We start from the raw sequence: 13,420 nt of genomic DNA, 5'->3' as shown, positions 1-13,420 counted from the left end.
ATTGGAGCCCTTCCCAGTCAAACACTTTGCCATATCCCTTTTATCCCTTTTAAAACCTTTTTATTAAAACTAAAATGATGTTTTGGAATTAAAAAGTGCATATATGTGTGTAATACATTATTTTAATGTGTTTGGGATACGTTTTGTGCAACTTTTTTGTAACACAGTTCACTTCAGGTCTGAAGTTGCGCTAAATATTCTAGCGCAGTTTCGGCATCTGCTCGACTAAAAACAATCACCTAGATTTAGAGTTTGGTGTTAGCCGTCAAAAGCAGCGTTAAGGGGTCCTAACACTGCTTTTTACCGCCTGCTGGTGTTTAGAGTCAGCCAGGAAAGGGACTAACGCTCACTTCCTCACCGCGACTCCAGGCTAGTGCAGATCCCCTTACGCCAATTGCGTATCCTATCTTTTCTATGGGATCTGCCTAACGCTGGTATTTGGAGTCTTGGAAGAAATGAGCGGTAGACCCTCTACCGACAAGACTCCTACCGACAAAAAAAGTCAGTAGTTAAGAGCTTTATGGGCTAACGCGTGAATTTAAAGCTCTTAACTACTGTGCTACAAAGTACACTAAAACCCATAAACTACCTATGTACCCCTAAACCGAGGCCCCCCCACATCGCCGCCACTATAATAACATTTTTTAACCCCTAATCTGCAGACCGGACATCGCCGCCACCTACATTATACCTATGAACCCCTAATCTGCTGCCCCTAACATCGCCAACCCCTATATTATATTTATTAACCCCTAATCTGCTGCCCCTAACATCGGCGACACCTATATTATATTTATTAACCCCTAATCTGCCCTCCCCCAACGTCACCGCTACCTAACTACACTTATTAACCCCTAATCTGCTGACCGGACATCGCTGCCACTATAATAAATGTATTAACCCCTAAACTGCCGTGGTCCCACCTCGTAAACACTATAATAAATTGTATTAACCCCTAATCTGCCCTCCCTAACATCGCCGCCACCTACCTACAATTATTAACCCCTAATCTCCCGCCCGCCACGTCGCCGCTACTATAATAAATGAATTAACCCTTAAACCTAGCTCTAACCCTAACCCTAACACCCCCCTAACATAAATATAATTTAAATTAAACAAAATAATATTCCTAAAATTAAATACATTATTCCTATTTAAAACTAAATACTTACCTATAAAATAAACCCTAATATAGCTACAATATAACTAATAATTACATTGTAGTTATTTTAGGATTTATATTTATTTTACAGGCAACTTTGTATTTATTTTAGCTAGGTACAATAGCTATTAAATATTTAATAACGATTTAATAGCTACCTAGTTAAAATAAGTACAAAATTACTGGTAAAATAAATCCTAACCTAAGTTACAAATACACCTAACACTACACTATAATTAAATTAATTAAATAAATAAATTACAATTAGCTAAACTAAAATACAATTAAATAAACTATTCTATAATACAAAAACAAACAAACACTAAATTACAAAAAATAAAAAATAATTACAAGAGGTTTAAACTAATTACACCTAATCTAAGCCCCCTAATAAAATAAAAAATACCCCCAAAATAAAAAAATGCCCTACCCTATTCTAAAATACAAAAGTAATCAGCTCTTTTACCAGCCCTTAAAACGGCTTTTTGCGGGGCATTGCCCCAAAGTAATCAGCTCTTTTACCTGTAAATAAAAATACAACCCCCCCAACATTACAACCCACCACTCACATACCCCTACTCTAACCCACCCAAACCCCCCTTAAAAAAAACCTAACACTAACCCCCTGAAGATCATCCTACCTTGAGTCGTCTTCACCCAGCCAAGCCGAATTCTTCATCCAAGGTGCGCAGCGGAGGTCCTTCATCCGGTAGAAGTCTTCATCCAGGCGGCGTCTTCAATCTTCATCCATCCGGAGCGGAGTGGAGCCATCTTCAACGGAGCCGACACGGAGCCATCCTCTTCAACTGACGATTTCCCGACGAATGAAGGTTCCTTTAAGGGACGTCATCCAAGATGGCGTCCCTTCAATTCCGATTGGCTGATAGGATTCTATCAGCCAATCGGAATTAAGGTAGAAAAATCTGATTGGCTGATGCAATCAGCCAATCAGATTGAAGTTCAATCCGATTGGCTGATCCAATCAGCCAGTCGTATTGAGCTTGCATTCTATTGGCTGATCGGAATGTTATATATAGTGGCGGCGAGGTCTGGTCGGCAGATTAGAGGTTAATAAGTGTAGTTAGGTAGCGGCGACATTGGGGGGACAGATTAGGGGTTAATACTATTTATTCTAGTGTTTGTAAGACGGGAGTGCGGCAGTTTAGGGGTTAATACATTTATTATATTGGCGGCAAGGTCCGGTCAGCAGATAAGGGGTTAATAAGTGTAGATAGGTACGGCGACGTTGGGGGGGCAGATTAGGTGTTAATAAATATAATATAGGGGTCGGCGATGCTAGGGACAGCAGATTAGGGGCACATAGGGATAATGTAGGTTGCGGCGGTGTCCGGATCGGCAGATTAGGGGTTAATAGTATAATGCAGGTGTCAGCGATAGCGGGGGCAGCAGATTAGGGGTTAATAAGCGTAAGCAACGCTGGTATTGAGGGTTGAAGTGGAGCTAAATTATGCTCAACGCTCCTTTTTCTGAGCCTAACACAGCCACTCAGACCAGCGTTGTCTTAAGGGTGCGCTGGGAAAAAAAAACAGTGTTAGCTATGCGGGTCTTTACCGACAAAAATCTAAATCTAGGTGAATAACTTTTATCTTGTAATATCACCGCAAACTAGTTTGGTTGCAATTATTGGCCGTGCTTGAGCATAGTCAGCTGCGCTAATCCTTCTCTGGTTAACGCGCTTTACCATGGATTTATAGGCCTCTAGTTATAAACGTGTCTACTTACCTGCCTTCGCCGGCCCAATACGCCCGCCTAAGCTCGCCTACCATCGCCACCGCGGACCTGAATAAGCTCGCCAAAGTTATCAAAAAAGCTGTCAAAAAGCCGCGCACCAAGTACGGGGTGATGAGCAGTGGACTGTGATAGTGATCACTCATCCGATCTCGCTGCTCTTCGGCTTTTTCCCAGCTTTATTGATACCCCTGTCACTAAGCACCCACACTAAACTAAACTGTTCTACCCCCTATACCGGCGCCCCCGGAGCCCCCAACTCAATAAAGTTATTAACCCCTAAACCGCCGCTCCTAGATCCCGCCGCAACTATAATAAATGTATTAACCCCTAAACCGCCGCTCCTGGAGCCCACTGCCACTCTAATAAACTGATTAACCCCTAAACCACCACTCCCGGACCCCGCCACCACCTACATAATATCTATTAACCCCTATCCTGCTCCCCTATACCACCGCCACCTATAATAAATTTATTAACCCCTATCCTGCCGATTCCGTACCCCGTCGCAACTAAATAAATTGTTTAACCCCTAAACCGCTGCTCCCGGACCCCGCCGCAACCTATATTAAACTTATTAACCCCTAATCTGCCCCTACACCGTCGCCACCTAAAAAATTTTTATTAACCCCTATCCTGCCCCCCCTATACCGCCGTAACCTATAATAAAATTATTAACCCCTAAACCTAAGTCTAACCCTAACCCTAACACCCCCCTAACTTAAATATTATTTTAATAAATCTAAATAAAATTACTATTATTAACTAAATGAATCCTATTTAAAACTAAATACTTACCTATAAAATAAACCCTAATATAGCTACAATATTACTAATAATTATATTGTAGCTATTTTAGGATTTATTTTTATTTTACAGGCAAATTTCAATTTATTTTAACTAGGTACAATAGCTATTAAATAGTTATTAACTATTTAATAGCTACCTAGTTAAAATAAAGACAAATTTACCTGTAAAATAAAAACTAACCTAAATTACAATTACACCTAACACTACACTATCATTAACTAAATTATTCCTATTTAAAACTAAATACTTACCTGTAAAATAAACCCTAATATAGCTACAATGTAATTAATAATTACATTGTAGCTATTTTGGGATTTATATTTATTTTACAGGTAACTTTGTATTTATTTTAGCTTGTTAGAATAGTTATTAAATAGTTATTAACTATTTAATTACTACCTAGCTAAAAGAAATACAAAATTACCTGTAAAATAAATCCTAACCTAAGTTACAATTAAACCTAACAATACACTATCATTTAATATAATAAATTAATTAACTACAAATACCTACAATAAAATACAATTATACAATTAAATAAACTAACTAAAGTACAAAATAAAAAAAAATAAAAAAATAAGTTACAAAAAATAAAAAAATATTACAAGATTTTTAAGCTAATTACACCTAATCTAAGCCCCCTAATAAAATAACAAAGCCCCCCAAAATAAAAAAAAATGCCCTACCCTATTCTAAATTACGAAAGTTAACAGCTCTATTACCTTACCAGCCCTTAAAAGGGCCTTTTGCGGGACATGCCCCAAAGAAATCAGCTCTTTGCATGTTAAAAAAAATACAACCCCCCCAATGTTAAAACCCACCACCCACATACCCCTACTCTAACCCACCCAATCCCCCCTTAAAAAAACCTAACACTACCCCCCTGAAGATCATCCTACCTTTAGCCGTCTTCAGCCAGCCGACCACCGATGGAACAGAAGAGGACATCCGCAAGGGGCGCTGAAGAGGTCTTCCATCCGATAGAAGTCTTCATCCAGGCGGCGTCTTCAATCTTCATCCATCCAGAGCGGAGCCATCTTCAAAGCAGCCGACGCGGAGCCATCTTCATCCACCGACGCCTACTCGCCGAATGAATATTCCTTTGAGTAACGTCATCCAAGATGGCGTCCCTCGAATTCCGATTGGCTGATAGGATTCTATCAGCCAATCGGAACTAAGGTAGGAAAAATCTGATTGGCTGATCCAATCAGCTAATCAGATTCAAGTTCAATCCGATTGGCTGATCCAATCAGCCAATCAGATTGAGCTTGCATTCTATTGGCTGTTCCGATCAGCCAATAGAATGGAAGCTAAATCTTATTGGCTGATTGGATCAGCCAATCAGATTTTTCCTACCTTAATTCCGATTGGCTGATAGAATCCTATCAGCCAATCGGAATTCGAGGGACAGCATCTTGGATGACGTCACTTAAAGGAATATTCATTCGGCGAGTAGGCGTCGGTGAATGAAGATGGCTCCCCGTCGGCTGCTTTGAAGATGGCTCCGCTCCGGATGGATGAAGATTGAAGACTCCGCCTGGATGAAGACTTCTATCGGATGGAAGATCTCTTCAGCGCCCCCTGGATGAAGACTTCGGCCGCTGCGGATGTCCTCTTCTGTTCCATCGGTGGTTGGCTGTCTGAAGACGGCTAAAGGTAGGATGATCTTCAGGGGGGTAGTGTTAGGTTTTTTTTAAGGGGGTATTGAGTGGGTTAAAGTAGGGGTAAGTGGGTGGTGGGTTTTAATGTTGGGGGGGTTGTATTTTTTTTAAAATGCAAAAGAGCTGATTTCTTTCAGGCATGCCCCGCAAAAGGCCATTTTAAGGGCTGGTAAGGTAATAGAGCTGTTAACTTTCGTAATTTGAATAGGGTAGGGCATTTTTTTATTTTCGGAGGCTTTGTTATTTTATTAGGGGGCTTAGATTAGGTGTAATTAGCTTAAAAATCTTGCAATATTTTTTTATTTTTTGTAACTTAGTTTTTTTTATTTTTTGTACTTTAGTTAGTTTATTTAATTGTATTTAATTGTAGGTATTTGTAGTTAATTAATTTATTTTATTAAATGATAGTGTAGTGTTATGTTTAATTGTAACTTAGGTTAGATTTATTTTACAGGTAATTTTGTATTTCTTTAGCTAGGTAGTTATTACATAGTTAATAACTATTTAGTAACTATTCTATCTAGTTAAAATAAATACAAAGTTACCTGTAAAATAAATATAAATCCTAAAATAGCTACAATGTAATTATTAATTACATTGTAGCTATATTAGGGTTTATTTTACAGGTAAGTGTTTAGTTTTAAATAGTAATAATTTAGTTAATGATAGTGTAGTGTTAGGTGTAATTGTAACTTAGGTTAGTTTTTATTTTACAGGTAAATTTTCTTTATTTTAACTAGGTAGCTATTAAATAGTTAATAACTATTTAATAGCTATTGTACCTAGTTAAAATAAATTGAAATTTGCCTGTAAAATAAAAATAAATCCTAAAATAGCTACAATATAATTATTAGTAATATTGTAGCTATATTAGGGTTTATTTTATAGGTAAGTGTTTAGTTTTAAATAGTATTAATTTAGTTAATAATAATAATTTTATTTAGATTTATTAAAATAATATTTAAGTTAGGGGGGTGTTAGGGTTAGACTTAGGTTTAGGGGTTAATTAGTTTAATATAGATGGCGGCAGTATAGGGGGGGCAGGATAGTGGTTAATGAATTTATTATAGGTGGCGACGGTGTAGGGGGGTCAGATTAGGGGTTAATAAGTTTAATATAGGTGGCGGCGGGGTCCGGGAGCGGCGGTTTAGGGGTTAAACAATTTATTTAGTTGCGGCGGGGTACGGGATCGGCAGGATAGGGGTTAATAAATTTAGTTTTAAATAGTATTAATTTAGTTAATAATAATAATTTTATTTAGATTTATTAAAATAATATTTAAGTTAGGGGGGTGTTAGGGTTAGACTTAGGTTTAGGGGTTAATTAGTTTAATATAGATGGCGGCAGTATAGGGGGGGCAGGATAGTGGTTAATGAATTTATTATAGGTGGCGACGGTGTAGGGGGGTCAGATTAGGGGTTAATAAGTTTAATATAGGTGGCGGCGGGGTCCGGGAGCGGCGGTTTAGGGGTTAAACAATTTATTTAGTTGCGGCGGGGTACGGGATCGGCAGGATAGGGGTTAATAAATTTATTATAGGCGGCGGCGGTATAGGGGGGCAGGATAGGGGTTAATAGGTATTATGTAGGTGGAGGCGGAGTCCGGGAGCGGCGGTTTAGGGGTTAATCAGTTTATTAGAGTGGCGGCGGGGTCCGGGAGCGGGGGTTTAGGGGTTAATAAGTTTATTAGAGTGGCGGTGGGCTCCGGGAGTGGCGGTTTAGGGGGTAATAAGTTTATTAGAGTGGCGGTGAGCTCCGGGAGTGGCGGTTTAGGGGGTAATACATTTATTTAGTTGCGGCGGTGTAGGGGGGCAGATTAGGGGTGTTTAGACTCGGGGTACATGTTAGGGTGTTAGGTGTTGACACTTCCCATAGGAATCAATGGGATATTGGGCTGCAGCGAACATGAGCTTTCGCTATGGTCAGACTCCCATTGATTCCTATGGGATCCGCTGCCTCCAGGGCAGCGGATTGAAAACCAGGTACGCTGGGCCGGAAAAGTGCAGAGCGTACCTGCTAGTCATTTGATAACTAGCAAAAGTAGTCAGATTGGGCCGAAATTGCGTTCGGAACATCTGTAGTGACGTAAGAATCGATCTGTGTCGGACTGAGTCCGGCGGATCGAAGCTTACGTCACTATATTCTACTTTTGCCGGTGTGTAAGGCTTGATAACTAAGGCGAATCAGCCTCGCCACAAATACGCTGCAGAATTCCAGCGTATTTGCGGTTGACGGCTTGATAACTAGGGGCCATAATATCAAAGTTCAGCATCACTAATAGTGGCATGGCCTATCGATATTGGTTATTATGCTCTTGCTATATTTAGCATGCAACTTATAATCTGGCCTTATATGTCTTATTGGTACATCTGGGGTTAAAAGCTGCTATAAAGCCAAGAGGTGAAGACATTGCCCTGTGTGAATTACTGGTAGCCATGAGAGGTCAAACCAATGCTCAGTTTGACATTTACATGTGGACTGGAGCAGAGCATTGGTTCATATTAAAGCTTGCCTGCAGGGGGCGTACTGTGGGCATAACATTATTATGTCCTAGTAACCAATGGCACTAATCCACGTGAGAAGAGGGGTCACCTATGTGTAGTGCATTCACCTCTTTCATTTAGCTCTATCCTTGGTTCTTAGTGGGCCGTTATGCTCCTCTATGTGTATAGGACCCTCTGCAGAGCCTATTGCTCGTGCACAGTGAAGCACATTAAGTGGTCGAATGTAACAGGACAAAGGTAATGATGAGACCACAGAGGAGAGAGATACAGTCAGTGACCAGATGGGAACAGAGAGATATGACTACTGGAATTCTTTGGCATTGACAGTCATTCCTTATACATTTCACTGTGGAGCCAAAGCTCAGCACCCTCTCTTGTTTAAGGCTTGTAGAGACAACTCTGGTTTTATTGAATGGTTGGATTAAAAGAAAAGGTAAGAAGTAAAAGCTGGGGCTCTCCCTGTTTTATATTATTAAACTGGGAGGCATTAACATTTGCATAACATTTCCTTCTGTAAACCCACATACTGTACATCATATGGTTATCCGTGATCTGTGCCAAGTACCAGCATCAGAGCCTAAGGATGATTTGGCTTCAGACCCAGGGATATTATAACCTAAAACACAATTCCCACCCCTTCCCAGGTATATAAAGTCACACAGGAGAAACAGGAAGGTGCAGTATCCAGAGGCTCTCTGTAACCTGCACAGCCTGTTACTATGTATCTGTGTAGCAGCCTGCTGAGTGTTTTCCTCCTGTGCCTCATCCCTGGAGGAAGATCAGAGCCGTAAGTGATTTGTTAATGCACAGAATTGTTTTATTATTCTTACATTAATGCACTGTATTATTTATGTACTGTCACTGTACTCTGTGCACCTTTTATATTACATATACACTGCTCTGTCACTGCACTGTGTGTACCATTTATATTATATATACACTGCTCTGTCACTGCACTGTGTGTACCCTTTATATTATATATACACTGCTCTGTCAATGCACTGTGTGTACCATTTATATTATATATACACTGCTCTGTCACTGCACTGTGTGTACCATTTATATTATATATACACTGCTCTGTCACTGCACTGTGTGTACCATTTATATAATATATACACTGCTATGTCACTGCACTGTGTGTACCATTTATATTATATATACACTGCTCTGTCACTGTACTGTGTGTACCATTTATATTAGATACACACTGCTCTGTCACTGCACTGTGTGTACCATTTATATTATATATACACTGCTCTGTCACTGCACTGTGTGTACCATTTATATTATATACACACTGCTCTGTCACTGCACTGTGTGTACCATTTATATTATATATACATACTGCTCTGTCACTGCACTGTATGTACCATTTATATTATATACACACTACTCTGTCACTGCACTCTATGTACCATTTATATTATATACAGGCTGCTCTGTCACTGCACTATATGTACCATGTATATTATATATACACTTCTCTGTCACTGCACTGTGTGTACCATTTATATTATATACACTGCTCTATCACTGCACTGTGTGTACCATTTATATTATATATATATATACACACTGCTCTGTCACTGCACTGTATGTACCATTTTTATTATATACACACTGCACTGTCTGTAACATTTATATTATATACACTGCTCTATCACTGCACTGTGTGTACCATTTATATTATATACACACTGCTCTGTCACTGCACTGTATGTACCATTTTTATTATATAAACGCTGCTCTGTCACTGCACTGTATGTACCATGTATATTATATATACACTGCTCTGTCACTGCACTCTATGTACCATTTATATTATATACACGCTGCTCTGTCACTGCACTATATGTACCATGTATATTATATATACACTGCTCTGTCACTGCACTGTGTGTACCATTTATAGTATATACACTGCTCTGTCACTGCACTGTGTGTACCATTTATATTATATATATATATATATATATATACACACTGCTCTGTCACTGTGCTGTCTGTACCATTTATATTATATACACGCTGCTCTGTCACTGCACTGTGTGTACCATTTATATTATATACACACTGCTCTGTCACTGCACCGTGTGAACCATTTATATTATATACACGCTGCTCTGTCACTGCACTGTGTACCATTTATATTATATACACGCTGCTCTGTCACTGCACTGTGTGTGCCATTTATATTATTTACACACTGCTCTGTCACTGCATTGTGTGTACCATTTATATTATATACACACTGCTCTGTCACTGCACTGTGTGTGCCATTTATATTATTTACACACTGCTCTGTCACTGAATTGTGTGTACCATTTATATTATATACACACTGCTCTGTCACTGCACTGTGTGTAGCACTTATATTATATATACACTGTTCTGTCACTGCACTGTTTGTGCCATTTATATTATATACACACTGCTCTGTCACTGCACTGTATGTACCATTTATATTATATACACACTGCTCTGTCACTGCACTGTGTGTACCATTTATATTATATACACACTGCTCTGTCACTGCACTGTATGTACCATTTATATTATATACACACTGCTCTGTCACTGCACTGAGTGTACCATTTATATTATATATACATACTGCTCTGTCACTGCACTGTGTGTGCCATTTATATTATATACACACTGCTCTGTCACTGCACTGTATGTACTATTTATATTATATACACACTGCTCTGTCACTGCACTGTATGTACCATTTATATTATATACACACTGCACTGTCTGTAACATTTATATTATATACACTGCTCTGTCACTGCACTGTGTGTACCATTTATATTATTTACACACTGCTCTGTCACTGCACTGTGTTTACTATTTATATTATATACACACTGCTCTGTCACTGCACTGTATGTACCATTTATATTATATACACACTGCTCTGTCACTGCACTGTATGTACTATTTATATTATATACAGCTCTGTCACTGCACTGTATGTACCATTTATATTATATACACACTGCACTGTCTGTACCATTTATATTATATACACTGCTCTGTCACTGCACTGTGTGTACCATTTATATTATATAAACACTGCTCTGTCACTGCACTGTGTGTGCCATTTATATTATATACACACTGCTCTGTCATTGCACTGAGTGTACAATTTATATTATATACACACTGCACTGTCTGTAACATTTATATTATATACACTGCTCTGTCACTGCACTATGTGTACCATTTATATTATAGAAAAAATCTGACAGCGCTCAACCTGCTTTCTCACAGCTCCTGGATAAAAGGGTATCTAGCTTACCCTGATAAGACTACAGAAAAATAATAAAATAATCCAAGAGCGCCAACTAGAGGCAAAGGAAGATTCTAACAGAAAAATAAATGACGGTCAAAACATTTATTTAAACATATAGTAAAAACATGGATCCATGTAACATATACTAAAATCAAATACAGTTAAAAAATACAATAGTCAACAAATTTGTATCACCAATTACGGGGATAAACAGAATAAGAGTCACATTAAATGATCTCTTAAGGAGAAAGAAAAAGTTCTGAAAAAAGTCCAAAGGAATAGTGGTGCAATTCCTAGGTGTAAATGTCAAGTCCAGAAATCCAGTGAAAAATCCAGTGAAAAAAGGGTCAGTGGTAAAAAAAATCCAGTAAAAAAGTCTAATAGAATGGTATATATAAAATCCAATGAAAAAAGTGTTATAATCCAAGTGTATATATATAAAAAAGTGTAATATGAACGGGGGATCCCCTAAAACTGGTGAAAATGTGTAAAAATGTGTGAAAAAAATGTCTGAAAAAATGGAAAAAAGGTAAAAAATATATAAAAAAGTAAAAAATATATATGTGTATAAAATCCAATTTGAAGTCTTAATTAATAAATAAAATCCAAGTGAAACTCAGTGAATAAAAAATAATAGTGGTTATTAGTGAATGATCCTCCTTATGAATGTCTCCATATGGGTGATGGTAATAGACTTTTGTGTGCTAGATGACTCTGCTTTGTCTTTTCAATGTAAACTTCGGTTATCCCTGTAATTTAAAAAAATAACATAGTGCAATAACGTTTTAACATGTGAAAAATAAAAAAACGTTATTGCACTATGTTATTTTTTTAAATTACAGGGATAACCGAAGTTTACATTGAAAAGACAAAGCAGAGTCATCTAGCACACAAAAGTCTATTACCATCACCCATATGGAGACATTCATAAGGAGGATCATTCACTAATAACCACTATTATTTTTTATTCACTGAGTTTCACTTGGATTTTATTTATTAATTAAGACTTCAAATTGGATTTTATACACATATATATTTTTTACTTTTTTATATATTTTTTTACCTTTTTTCCATTTTTTCAGACATTTTTTTCACACATTTTTACACATTTTCACCAGTTTTAGGGGATCCCCCATTCATATTACACTTTTTTATATATATACACTTGGATTATAACACTTTTTTCATTGGATTTTATATATACCATTCTATTAGACTTTTTTACTGGATTTTTTTACCACTGACCCTTTTTTCACTGGATTTTTCACTGGATTTCTGGACTTGACATTAACACCTAGGAATTGCACCACTATTCCTTTGGACTTTTTTCAGAACTTTTCTTTCTCCTTAAGAGATCATTTAATGTGACTCTTATTCTGTTTATCCCCGTAATTGGTGATACAAATTTGTTGACTATTGTATTTTTTAACTGTATTGATTATTGTATTTTTTAACTGTATTTGATTTTAGTATATGTTACATGGATCCATGTTTTTACTATATGTTTAAATAAATGTTTTGACCGTCATTTATTTTTCTGTTAGAATCTTCCTTTGCCTCTAGTTGGCGCTCTTGGATTATTTTATTATTATTTACCATTTATATTATATACACACTGCTCTGTCACTGCACTGTGTTTACTATTTATATTATATACACACTGCTCTGTCACTGCACTGTATGTACCATTTATATTATATACACACTGCTCTGTCACTGCACTGTATGTACTATTTATATTATATACACACTGCTCTGTCACTGCACTGTGTGTACCATTTATATTATATACACACTGCTCTGTCACTGCACTGTATGTACCATTTATATTATATACACACTGCTCTGTCACTGCACTGTATGTACTATTTATATTATATACACACTGCTCTGTCACTGCACTGTATGTACCATTTATATTATATACACATTGCACTGTCTGTACCATTTATATTATATACACTGCTCTGTCACTGCACTGTGTGTACCATTTATATTATATACACACTGCTCTGTCACTGCACTGTGTGTGCCATTTATATTATATACACACTGCTCTGTCACTGCACTGTATGTACCATTTATATTATATACACACTGCTCTGTCACTGCACTGTGTGTACCATTTATATTATATACACACTGCTCTCTCACTGCACTGTATGTACCATTTATATTATATACACACTGCTCTGTCACTGTGCTGTGTTATATTATATACACGCTGCTTTGTC

The sequence above is a fragment of the Bombina bombina genome, chromosome 9 (assembly GCF_027579735.1).
Source record: "Bombina bombina isolate aBomBom1 chromosome 9, aBomBom1.pri, whole genome shotgun sequence".
NCBI lineage: Eukaryota > Metazoa > Chordata > Amphibia > Anura > Bombinatoridae > Bombina > Bombina bombina.
The sequence above is the reverse complement of the archived record's forward strand: the minus strand, read 5'-3'. Positions refer to the sequence as shown.